Genomic DNA, 15,000 nt, shown 5'->3' with positions numbered 1-15,000 from the left:
GACTGGAGATTCATGTAGACGCTGACTGGAGATTCATGTAGACGCTGACTGGAGATTCATGTAGACGCTGACTGGAGATTCATGTAGACGCTGACTGGAGATTCATGTAGACGCTGACTGGAGATTCATGTAGACGCTGACTGGAGATTCATGTAGACGCTGACTGGAGATTCATGTAGACGCTGACTGGAGATTCATGTAGACGCTGACTGGAGATTCATGTAGACGCTGACTGGAGATTCATGTAGACGCTGACTGGAGATTCATGTAGACGCTGACTGGAGATTCATGTAGACGCTGACTGGAGATTCATGTAGACGCTGACTGGAGATTCATGTAGACGCTGACTGGAGATTCATGTAGACGCTGACTGGAGATTCATGTAGACGCTGACTGGAGATTCATGTAGACGCTGACTGGAGATTCATGTAGACGCTGACTGGAGATTCATGTAGACGCTGACTGGAGATTCATGTAGACGCTGACTGGAGATTCATGTAGACGCTGACTGGAGATTCATGTAGACGCTGACTGGAGATTCATGTAGACGCTGACTGGAGATTCATGTAGACGCTGACTGGAGATTCATGTAGACGCTGACTGGAGATTCATGTAGACGCTGACTGGAGATTCATGTAGACGCTGACTGGAGATTCATGTAGACGCTGACTGGAGATTCATGTAGACGCTGACTGGAGATTCATGTAGACGCTGACTGGAGATTCATGTAGACGCTGACTGGAGATTCATGTAGACGCTGACTGGAGATTCATGTAGACGCTGACTGGAGATTCATGTAGACGCTGACTGGAGATTCATGTAGACGCTGACTGGAGATTCATGTAGACGCTGACTGGAGATTCATGTAGACGCTGACTGGAGATTCATGTAGACGCTGACTGGAGATTCATGTAGGCGCTGACTGGAGATTCATGTAGACGCTGACTGGAGATTCATGTAGACGCTGACTGGAGATTCATGTAGACGCTGACTGGAGATTCATGTAGAGATTCATGTAGACGCTGACTGGAGATTCATGTAGACGCTGACTGGAGATTCATGTAGACGCTGACTGGAGATTCATGTAGACGCTGACTGGAGATTCATGTAGACGCTGACTGGAGATTCATGTAGACGCTGACTGGAGATTCATGTAGACGCTGACTGGAGATTCATGTAGACGCTGACTGGAGATTCATGTAGACGCTGACTGGAGATTCATGTAGACGCTGACTGGAGATTCATGTAGACGCTGACTGGAGATTCATGTAGACGCTGACTGGAGATTCATGTAGACGCTGACTGGAGATTCATGTAGACGCTGACTGGAGATTCATGTAGACGCTGACTGGAGATTCATGTAGACGCTGACTGGAGATTCATGTAGACGCTGACTGGAGATTCATGTAGACGCTGACTGGAGATTCATGTAGACGCTGACTGGAGATTCATGTAGACGCTGACTGGAGATTCATGTAGACGCTGACTGGAGATTCATGTAGACGCTGACTGGAGATTCATGTAGACGCTGACTGGAGATTCATGTAGACGCTGACTGGAGATTCATGTAGACGCTGACTGGAGATTCATGTAGACGCTGACTGGAGATTCATGTAGACGCTGACTGGAGATTCATGTAGACGCTGACTGGAGATTCATGTAGACGCTGACTGGAGATTCATGTAGACGCTGACTGGAGATTCATGTAGACGCTGACTGGAGATTCATGTAGACGCTGACTGGAGATTCATGTAGACGCTGACTGGAGATTCATGTAGACGCTGACTGGAGATTCATGTAGACGCTGACTGGAGATTCATGTAGACGCTGACTGGAGATTCATGTAGACGCTGACTGGAGATTCATGTAGACGCTGACTGGAGATTCATGTAGACGCTGACTGGAGATTCATGTAGACGCTGACTGGAGATTCATGTAGACGCTGACTGGAGATTCATGTAGACGCTGACTGGAGATTCATGTAGACGCTGACTGGAGATTCATGTAGACGCTGACTGGAGATTCATATAGAGATTCATATAGACGCTGACTGGAGATTCATATAGACGCTGACTGGAGATTCATATAGAGATTCATATAGACGCTGACTGGAGATTCATATAGAGATTCATATAGACGCTGACTGGAGATTCATGTAGACGCTGACTGGAGATTCATGTAGACGCTGACTGGAGATTCATGTAGACGCTGACTGGAGATTCATGTAGACGCTGACTGGAGATTCATGTAGACGCTGACTGGAGATTCATGTAGACGCTGACTGGAGATTCATGTAGACGCTGACTGGAGATTCATGTAGACGCTGACTGGAGATTCATGTAGACGCTGACTGGAGATTCATGTAGACGCTGACTGGAGATTCATGTAGACGCTGACTGGAGATTCATGTAGACGCTGACTGGAGGTTCATGTAGACGCTGACTGGAGGTTCATGTAGACGCTGACTGGAGGTTCATGTAGACGCTGACTGGAGGTTCATGTAGACGCTGACTGGAGGTTCATGTAGACGCTGACTGGAGGTTCATGTAGAGATTCATATAGACGCTGACTGGAGATTCATGTAGACGCTGACTGGAGATTCATGTAGACGCTGACTGGAGATTCATGTAGACGCTGACTGGAGATTCATGTAGACGCTGACTGGAGATTCATGTAGACGCTGACTGGAGATTCATGTAGACGCTGACTGGAGATTCATGTAGACGCTGACTGGAGATTCATGTAGACGCTGACTGGAGATTCATGTAGACGCTGACTGGAGATTCATGTAGACGCTGACTGGAGATTCATGTAGACGCTGACTGGAGATTCATGTAGACGCTGACTGGAGATTCATGTAGACGCTGACTGGAGATTCATGTAGACGCTGACTGGAGATTCATGTAGACGCTGACTGGAGATTCATGTAGACGCTGACTGGAGATTCATGTAGACGCTGACTGGAGATTCATGTAGACGCTGACTGGAGATTCATGTAGACGCTGACTGGAGATTCATGTAGACGCTGACTGGAGATTCATGTAGACGCTGACTGGAGATTCATATAGAGATTCATGTAGACGCTGACTGGAGATTCATATAGACGCTGACTGGAGATTCATATAGACGCTGACTGGAGATTCATTTAGACGCTGACTGGAGATTCATTTAGACGCTGAATGGAGATTCATATAGACGCTGACTGCAGATTCATATAGAGATTCATATAGACGCTGACTGGAGATTCATATAGAGATTCATATAGACGCTGACTGGAGATTCATATAGACGCTGACTGGAGATTCATATGGAGATTCATATAGACGCTGACTGGAGATTCATGTAGACGCTGACTGGAGATTCATGTAGACGCTGACTGGAGATTCATGTAGACGCTGACTGGAGATTCATGTAGACGCTGACTGGAGGTTCATGTAGACGCTGACTGGAGGTTCATGTAGACGCTGACTGGAGGTTCATGTAGACGCTGACTGGAGGTTCATGTAGAGATTCATATAGACGCTGACTGGAGATTCATGTAGACGCTGACTGGAGATTCATGTAGACGCTGACTGGAGATTCATGTAGACGCTGACTGGAGATTCATGTAGACGCTGACTGGAGATTCATGTAGACGCTGACTGGAGATTCATGTAGACGCTGACTGGAGATTCATGTAGACGCTGACTGGAGATTCATGTAGACGCTGACTGGAGATTCATGTAGACGCTGACTGGAGATTCATGTAGACGCTGACTGGAGATTCATGTAGACGCTGACTGGAGATTCATGTAGACGCTGACTGGAGATTCATGTAGACGCTGACTGGAGATTCATATAGAGATTCATGTAGACGCTGACTGGAGATTCATTTAGACGCTGACTGGAGATTCATTTAGACGCTGACTGCAGATTCATTTAGACGCTGACTGCAGATTCATATAGACGCTGACTGGAGATTCATATAGACGCTGACTGCAGATTCATATAGAGATTCATATAGAGATTCATATAGACGCTGACTGGAGATTCATATAGACGCTGACTGGAGATTCATATGGAGATTCATATAGACGCTGACTGGAGATTCATGTAGACGCTGACTGGAGATTCATGTAGACGCTGACTGGAGATTCATGTAGACGCTGACTGGAGATTCATGTAGACGCTGACTGGAGATTCATGTAGACGCTGACTGGAGATTCATGTAGACGCTGACTGGAGATTCATGTAGACGCTGACTGGAGATTCATGTAGACGCTGACTGGAGATTCATGTAGACGCTGACTGGAGATTCATGTAGACGCTGACTGGAGATTCATGTAGACGCTGACTGGAGATTCATGTAGACGCTGACTGGAGATTCATGTAGACGCTGACTGGAGATTCATGTAGACGCTGACTGGAGATTCATGTAGACGCTGACTGGAGATTCATGTAGACGCTGACTGGAGATTCATGTAGACGCTGACTGGAGATTCATGTAGACGCTGACTGGAGATTCATGTAGACGCTGACTGGAGATTCATGTAGACGCTGACTGGAGATTCATGTAGACGCTGACTGGAGATTCATGTAGACGCTGACTGGAGATTCATGTAGACGCTGACTGGAGATTCATGTAGACGCTGACTGGAGATTCATGTAGACGCTGACTGGAGATTCATGTAGACGCTGACTGGAGATTCATGTAGACGCTGACTGGAGATTCATGTAGACGCTGACTGGAGATTCATGTAGACGCTGACTGGAGATTCATGTAGACGCTGACTGGAGATTCATGTAGACGCTGACTGGAGATTCATGTAGACGCTGACTGGAGATTCATGTAGACGCTGACTGGAGATTCATGTAGACGCTGACTGGAGATTCATGTAGACGCTGACTGGAGATTCATGTAGACGCTGACTGGAGATTCATGTAGACGCTGACTGGAGATTCATGTAGACGCTGACTGGAGATTCATGTAGACGCTGACTGGAGATTCATGTAGACGCTGACTGGAGATTCATGTAGACGCTGACTGGAGATTCATGTAGACGCTGACTGGAGATTCATATAGAGATTCATGTAGACGCTGACTGGAGATTCATATAGACGCTGACTGGAGATTCATATGGAGATTCATATAGACGCTGACTGGAGATTCATGTAGACGCTGACTGGAGATTCATGTAGACGCTGACTGGAGATTCATGTAGACGCTGACTGGAGGTTCATGTAGACGCTGACTGGAGGTTCATGTAGACGCTGACTGGAGGTTCATGTAGACGCTGACTGGAGGTTCATGTAGACGCTGACTGGAGGTTCATGTAGACGCTGACTGGAGGTTCATGTAGAGATTCATATAGACGCTGACTGGAGATTCATGTAGACGCTGACTGGAGATTCATGTAGACGCTGACTGGAGATTCATGTAGACGCTGACTGGAGATTCATGTAGACGCTGACTGGAGATTCATGTAGACGCTGACTGGAGATTCATGTAGACGCTGACTGGAGATTCATGTAGACGCTGACTGGAGATTCATGTAGACGCTGACTGGAGATTCATGTAGACGCTGACTGGAGATTCATGTAGACGCTGACTGGAGATTCATGTAGACGCTGACTGGAGATTCATGTAGACGCTGACTGGAGATTCATGTAGACGCTGACTGGAGATTCATATAGACGCTGACTGGAGATTCATATAGAGATTCATGTAGACGCTGACTGGAGATTCATTTAGACGCTGACTGCAGATTCATATAGACGCTGACTGGAGATTCATATAGACGCTGACTGCAGATTCATATAGAGATTCATATAGACGCTGACTGGAGATTCATATAGAGATTCATATAGACGCTGACTGGAGATTCATAGACGCTGACTGGAGATTCATATGGAGATTCATATAGACGCTGACTGGAGATTCATATAGACGCTGACTGGAGATTCATGTAGACGCTGACTGGAGATTCATGTAGACGCTGACTGGAGATTCATGTAGACGCTGACTGGAGATTCATGTAGACGCTGACTGGAGATTCATGTAGACGCTGACTGGAGATTCATGTAGACGCTGACTGGAGATTCATGTAGACGCTGACTGGAGATTCATGTAGACGCTGACTGGAGATTCATGTAGACGCTGACTGGAGATTCATGTAGACGCTGACTGGAGATTCATGTAGACGCTGACTGGAGATTCATGTAGACGCTGACTGGAGATTCATGTAGACGCTGACTGGAGATTCATGTAGACGCTGACTGGAGATTCATGTAGACGCTGACTGGAGATTCATGTAGACGCTGACTGGAGATTCATGTAGACGCTGACTGGAGATTCATGTAGACGCTGACTGGAGATTCATGTAGACGCTGACTGGAGATTCATGTAGACGCTGACTGGAGATTCATGTAGACGCTGACTGGAGATTCATGTAGACGCTGACTGGAGATTCATGTAGACGCTGACTGGAGATTCATGTAGACGCTGACTGGAGATTCATGTAGACGCTGACTGGAGATTCATGTAGACGCTGACTGGAGATTCATGTAGACGCTGACTGGAGATTCATGTAGACGCTGACTGGAGATTCATGTAGACGCTGACTGGAGATTCATGTAGACGCTGACTGGAGATTCATGTAGACGCTGACTGGAGATTCATGTAGACGCTGACTGGAGATTCATGTAGACGCTGACTGGAGATTCATGTAGACGCTGACTGGAGATTCATGTAGACGCTGACTGGAGATTCATGTAGACGCTGACTGGAGATTCATGTAGACGCTGACTGGAGATTCATGTAGACGCTGACTGGAGATTCATGTAGACGCTGACTGGAGATTCATATAGAGATTCATATAGACGCTGACTGGAGATTCATATAGAGATTCATATAGACGCTGACTGGAGATTCATATAGACGCTGACTGGAGATTCATATAGAGATTCATATAGACGCTGACTGGAGATTCATGTAGACGCTGACTGGAGATTCATGTAGACGCTGACTGGAGATTCATGTAGACGCTGACTGGAGATTCATGTAGACGCTGACTGGAGATTCATGTAGACGCTGACTGGAGATTCATGTAGACGCTGACTGGAGATTCATGTAGACGCTGACTGGAGATTCATGTAGACGCTGACTGGAGATTCATGTAGACGCTGACTGGAGATTCATGTAGACGCTGACTGGAGATTCATGTAGACGCTGACTGGAGATTCATGTAGACGCTGACTGGAGATTCATGTAGACGCTGACTGGAGATTCATGTAGACGCTGACTGGAGATTCATGTAGACGCTGACTGGAGATTCATATAGAGATTCATGTAGACGCTGACTGGAGATTCATATAGACGCTGACTGCAGATTCATATAGAGATTCATATAGACGCTGACTGGAGATTCATATAGAGATTCATATAGACGCTGACTGGAGATTCATATAGACGCTGACTGGAGATTCATATGGAGATTCATATAGACGCTGACTGGAGATTCATGTAGACGCTGACTGGAGATTCATGTAGACGCTGACTGGAGATTCATGTAGACGCTGACTGGAGATTCATGTAGACGCTGACTGGAGGTTCATGTAGACGCTGACTGGAGGTTCATGTAGACGCTGACTGGAGGTTCATGTAGACGCTGACTGGAGGTTCATGTAGAGATTCATATAGACGCTGACTGGAGATTCATGTAGACGCTGACTGGAGATTCATGTAGACGCTGACTGGAGATTCATGTAGACGCTGACTGGAGATTCATGTAGACGCTGACTGGAGATTCATGTAGACGCTGACTGGAGATTCATGTAGACGCTGACTGGAGATTCATGTAGACGCTGACTGGAGATTCATGTAGACGCTGACTGGAGATTCATGTAGACGCTGACTGGAGATTCATGTAGACGCTGACTGGAGATTCATGTAGACGCTGACTGGAGATTCATGTAGACGCTGACTGGAGATTCATGTAGACGCTGACTGGAGATTCATATAGACGCTGACTGGAGATTCATATAGAGATTCATGTAGACGCTGACTGGAGATTCATTTAGACGCTGACTGGAGATTCATATAGACGCTGACTGGAGATTCATATAGACGCTGACTGGAGATTCATATAGACGCTGACTGCAGATTCATATAGAGATTCATATAGACGCTGACTGGAGATTCATATAGAGATTCATATAGACGCTGACTGGAGATTCATATAGACGCTGACTGGAGATTCATTTAGACGCTGACTGCAGATTCATATAGACGCTGACTGGAGATTCATATAGACGCTGACTGCAGATTCATATAGAGATTCATATAGACGCTGACTGGAGATTCATATAGAGATTCATATAGACGCTGACTGGAGATTCATATAGACGCTGACTGGAGATTCATATAGAGATTCATATAGACGCTGACTGGAGATTCATGTAGACGCTGACTGGAGATTCATGTAGACGCTGACTGGAGATTCATGTAGACGCTGACTGGAGATTCATGTAGACGCTGACTGGAGATTCATGTAGACGCTGACTGGAGATTCATGTAGACGCTGACTGGAGATTCATGTAGACGCTGACTGGAGATTCATGTAGACGCTGACTGGAGATTCATGTAGACGCTGACTGGAGATTCATGTAGACGCTGACTGGAGATTCATGTAGACGCTGACTGGAGATTCATGTAGACGCTGACTGGAGATTCATGTAGACGCTGACTGGAGATTCATGTAGACGCTGACTGGAGATTCATGTAGACGCTGACTGGAGATTCATGTAGACGCTGACTGGAGATTCATGTAGACGCTGACTGGAGATTCATATAGAGATTCATGTAGACGCTGACTGGAGATTCATATAGAGATTCATGTAGACGCTGACTGGAGATTCATATAGAGATTCATATAGACGCTGACTGGAGATTCATATAGAGATTCATATAGACGCTGACTGGAGATTCATATAGACGCTGACTGGAGATTCATATGGAGATTCATATAGACGCTGACTGGAGATTCATGTAGACGCTGACTGGAGATTCATGTAGACGCTGACTGGAGATTCATGTAGACGCTGACTGGAGATTCATGTAGACGCTGACTGGAGGTTCATGTAGACGCTGACTGGAGGTTCATGTAGACGCTGACTGGAGGTTCATGTAGACGCTGACTGGAGGTTCATGTAGAGATTCATATAGACGCTGACTGGAGATTCATGTAGACGCTGACTGGAGATTCATGTAGACGCTGACTGGAGATTCATGTAGACGCTGACTGGAGATTCATGTAGACGCTGACTGGAGATTCATGTAGACGCTGACTGGAGATTCATGTAGACGCTGACTGGAGATTCATGTAGACGCTGACTGGAGATTCATGTAGACGCTGACTGGAGATTCATGTAGACGCTGACTGGAGATTCATGTAGACGCTGACTGGAGATTCATGTAGACGCTGACTGGAGATTCATGTAGACGCTGACTGGAGATTCATGTAGACGCTGACTGGAGATTCATATAGACGCTGACTGGAGATTCATATAGAGATTCATGTAGACGCTGACTGGAGATTCATATAGACGCTGACTGGAGATTCATTTAGACGCTGACTGCAGATTCATATAGACGCTGACTGGAGATTCATATAGACGCTGACTGCAGATTCATATAGAGATTCATATAGACGCTGACTGGAGATTCATATAGAGATTCATATAGACGCTGACTGGAGATTCATATAGACGCTGACTGGAGATTCATATGGAGATTCATATAGACGCTGACTGGAGATTCATGTAGACGCTGACTGGAGATTCATGTAGATGCTGACTGGAGATTCATGTAGACGCTGACTGGAGATTCATGTAGACGCTGACTGGAGATTCATGTAGACGCTGACTGGAGATTCATGTAGACGCTGACTGGAGATTCATGTAGACGCTGACTGGAGATTCATGTAGACGCTGACTGGAGATTCATGTAGACGCTGACTGGAGATTCATGTAGACGCTGACTGGAGATTCATGTAGACGCTGACTGGAGATTCATGTAGACGCTGACTGGAGATTCATGTAGACGCTGACTGGAGATTCATGTAGACGCTGACTGGAGATTCATGTAGACGCTGACTGGAGATTCATGTAGACGCTGACTGGAGATTCATGTAGACGCTGACTGGAGATTCATGTAGACGCTGACTGGAGATTCATGTAGACGCTGACTGGAGATTCATGTAGACGCTGACTGGAGATTCATGTAGACGCTGACTGGAGATTCATGTAGACGCTGACTGGAGATTCATGTAGACGCTGACTGGAGATTCATGTAGACGCTGACTGGAGATTCATGTAGACGCTGACTGGAGATTCATGTAGACGCTGACTGGAGATTCATGTAGACGCTGACTGGAGATTCATGTAGACGCTGACTGGAGATTCATGTAGACGCTGACTGGAGATTCATGTAGACGCTGACTGGAGATTCATGTAGACGCTGACTGGAGATTCATGTAGACGCTGACTGGAGATTCATGTAGACGCTGACTGGAGATTCATGTAGACGCTGACTGGAGATTCATGTAGACGCTGACTGGAGATTCATGTAGACGCTGACTGGAGATTCATGTAGACGCTGACTGGAGATTCATGTAGACGCTGACTGGAGATTCATGTAGACGCTGACTGGAGATTCATGTAGACGCTGACTGGAGATTCATGTAGACGCTGACTGGAGATTCATATAGAGATTCATATAGACGCTGACTGGAGATTCATATAGACGCTGACTGGAGATTCATATAGACGCTGACTGGAGATTCATATAGAGATTCATATAGACGCTGACTGGAGATTCATATAGACGCTGACTGGAGATTCATGTAGACGCTGACTGGAGATTCATGTAGACGCTGACTGGAGATTCATGTAGACGCTGACTGGAGATTCATGTAGACGCTGACTGGAGATTCATGTAGACGCTGACTGGAGATTCATATAGACGCTGACTGGAGATTCATATAGACGCTGACTGGAGATTCATATAGACGCTGACTGGAGATTCATATAGAGATTCATATAGACGCTGACTGGAGATTCATATAGACGCTGACTGGAGATTCATATAGAGATTCATATAGACGCTGACTGGAGATTCATATAGAGATTCATATAGACGCTGACTGGAGATTCATGTAGACGCTGACTGGAGATTCATGTAGACGCTGACTGGAGATTCATGTAGACGCTGACTGGAGATTCATGTAGACGCTGACTGGAGATTCATGTAGACGCTGACTGGAGATTCATGTAGACGCTGACTGGAGATTCATGTAGACGCTGACTGGAGATTCATGTAGACGCTGACTGGAGATTCATGTAGACGCTGACTGGAGATTCATGTAGACGCTGACTGGAGATTCATATAGACGCTGACTGGAGATTCATGTAGACGCTGACTGGAGATTCATGTAGACGCTGACTGGAGATTCATATAGACGCTGACTGGAGATTCATGTAGACGCTGACTGGAGATTCATGTAGACGCTGACTGGAGATTCATGTAGACGCTGACTGGAGATTCATGTAGACGCTGACTGGAGATTCATGTAGACGCTGACTGGAGATTCATGTAGACGCTGACTGGAGATTCATGTAGACGCTGACTGGAGATTCATGTAGACGCTGACTGGAGATTCATGTAGACGCTGACTGGAGATTCATGTAGACGCTGACTGGAGATTCATGTAGACGCTGACTGGAGATTCATGTAGACGCTGACTGGAGATTCATGTAGACGCTGACTGGAGATTCATGTAGACGCTGACTGGAGATTCATATAGACGCTGACTGGAGATTCATATAGACGCTGACTGGAGATTCATATAGACGCTGACTGGAGATTCATGTAGACGCTGACTGGAGATTCATGTAGACGCTGACTGGAGATTCATGTAGACGCTGACTGGAGATTCATGTAGACGCTGACTGGAGATTCATGTAGACGCTGACTGGAGATTCATATAGAGATTCATATAGACGCTGACTGGAGATTCATATAGAGATTCATATAGACGCTGACTGGAGATTCATGTAGACGCTGACTGGAGATTCATGTAGACGCTGACTGGAGATTCATGTAGACGCTGACTGGAGATTCATGTAGACGCTGACTGGAGATTCATGTAGACGCTGACTGGAGATTCATGTAGACGCTGACTGGAGATTCATGTAGACGCTGACTGGAGATTCATGTAGACGCTGACTGGAGATTCATGTAGACGCTGACTGGAGATTCATGTAGACGCTGACTGGAGATTCATGTAGACGCTGACTGGAGATTCATGTAGACGCTGACTGGAGATTCATGTAGACGCTGACTGGAGATTGATGTAGACGCTGACTGGAGATTGATGTAGACGCTGACTGGAGATTCATGTAGACGCTGACTGGAGATTCATATAGAGATTCATATAGACGCTGACTGGAGATTCATGTAGACGCTGACTGGAGATTCATGTAGACGCTGACTGGAGATTCATGTAGACGCTGACTGGAGATTCATGTAGACGCTGACTGGAGATTCATGTAGACGCTGACTGGAGATTCATGTAGACGCTGACTGGAGATTCATGTAGACGCTGACTGGAGATTCATGTAGACGCTGACTGGAGATTCATGTAGACGCTGACTGGAGATTCATGTAGACGCTGACTGGAGATTCATGTAGACGCTGACTGGAGATTCATGTAGACGCTGACTGGAGATTCATGTAGACGCTGACTGGAGATTCATGTAGACGCTGACTGGAGATTCATGTAGACGCTGACTGGAGATTCATGTAGACGCTGACTGGAGATTCATGTAGACGCTGACTGGAGATTCATATAGAGCATAGACGCTGACTGGAGATTCATATAGACGCTGACTGGAGATTCATATAGACGCTGACTGGAGATTCATATAGACGCTGACTGGAGATTCATGTAGACGCTGACTGGAGATTCATGTAGACGCTGACTGGAGATTCATGTAGACGCTGACTGGAGATTCATGTAGACGCTGACTGGAGATTCATGTAGACGCTGACTGGAGATTCATATAGACGCTGACTGGAGATTCATATAGACGCTGACTGGAGATTCATATAGACGCTGACTGGAGATTCATGTAGACGCTGACTGGAGATTCATGTAGACGCTGACTGGAGATTCATGTAGACGCTGACTGGAGATTCATGTAGACGCTGACTGGAGATTCATGTAGACGCTGACTGGAGATTCATGTAGACGCTGACTGGAGATTCATGTAGACGCTGACTGGAGATTCATGTAGACGCTGACTGGAGATTCATGTAGACGCTGACTGGAGATTCATGTAGACGCTGACTGGAGATTCATGTAGACGCTGACTGGAGATTCATGTAGACGCTGACTGGAGATTCATGTAGACGCTGACTGGAGATTCATGTAGACGCTGACTGGAGATTCATGTAGACGCTGACTGGAGATTCATGTAGACGCTGACTGGAGATTCATGTAGACGCTGACTGGAGATTCATGTAGACGCTGACTGGAGATTCATGTAGACGCTGACTGGAGATTCATGTAGACGCTGACTGGAGATTCATGTAGACGCTGACTGGAGATTCATGTAGACGCTGACTGGAGATTCATGTAGACGCTGACTGGAGATTCATGTAGACGCTGACTGGAGATTCATGTAGACGCTGACTGGAGATTCATGTAGACGCTGACTGGAGATTCATGTAGACGCTGACTGGAGATTCATGTAGACGCTGACTGGAGATTCATGTAGACGCTGACTGGAGATTCATGTAGACGCTGACTGGAGATTCATGTAGACGCTGACTGGAGATTCATGTAGACGCTGACTGGAGATTCATGTAGACGCTGACTGGAGATTCATGTAGACGCTGACTGGAGATTCATGTAGACGCTGACTGGAGATTCATGTAGACGCTGACTGGAGATTCATGTAGACGCTGACTGGAGATTCATGTAGACGCTGACTGGAGATTCATGTAGACGCTGACTGGAGATTCATGTAGACGCTGACTGGAGATTCATGTAGACGCTGACTGGAGATTCATGTAGACGCTGACTGGAGATTCATGTAGACGCTGACTGGAGATTCATGTAGACGCTGACTGGAGATTCATGTAGACGCTGACTGGAGATTCATGTAGACGCTGACTGGAGATTCATGTAGACGCTGACTGGAGATTCATGTAGACGCTGACTGGAGATTCATGTAGACGCTGACTGGAGATTCATGTAGACGCTGACTGGAGATTCATGTAGACGCTGACTGGAGATTCATGTAGACGCTGACTGGAGATTCATGTAGACGCTGACTGGAGATTCATGTAGACGCTGACTGGAGATTCATGTAGACGCTGACTGGAGATTCATGTAGACGCTGACTGGAGATTCATGTAGACGCTGACTGGAGATTCATGTAGACGCTGACTGGAGATTCATGTAGACGCTGACTGGAGATTCATGTAGACGCTGACTGGAGATTCATGTAGACGCTGACTGGAGATTCATGTAGACGCTGACTGGAGATTCATGTAGACGCTGACTGGAGATTCATGTAGACGCTGACTGGAGATTCATGTAGACGCTGACTGGAGATTCATGTAGACGCTGACTGGAGATTCATGTAGACGCTGACTGGAGATTCATGTAGACGCTGACTGGAGATTCATGTAGACGCTGACTGGAGATTCATGTAGACGCTGACTGGAGATTCATGTAGACGCTGACTGGAGATTCATGTAGACGCTGACTGGAGATTCATATAGAGATTCATATAGACGCTGACTGGAGATTCATGTAGACGCTGACTGGAGATTCATGTAGACGCTGACTGGAGATTCATGTAGACGCTGACTGGAGATTCATGTAGACGCTGACTGGAGATTCACGTAGACGCTGACTGGAGATTCACGTAGACGCTGACTGGAGATTCACGTAG

This window comes from Salvelinus fontinalis, chromosome 2 (genome assembly GCF_029448725.1).
Source record: "Salvelinus fontinalis isolate EN_2023a chromosome 2, ASM2944872v1, whole genome shotgun sequence".
Classification (NCBI taxonomy): Eukaryota; Metazoa; Chordata; class Actinopteri; order Salmoniformes; family Salmonidae; genus Salvelinus; species Salvelinus fontinalis.
This window is presented reverse-complemented; position numbering follows the sequence as displayed.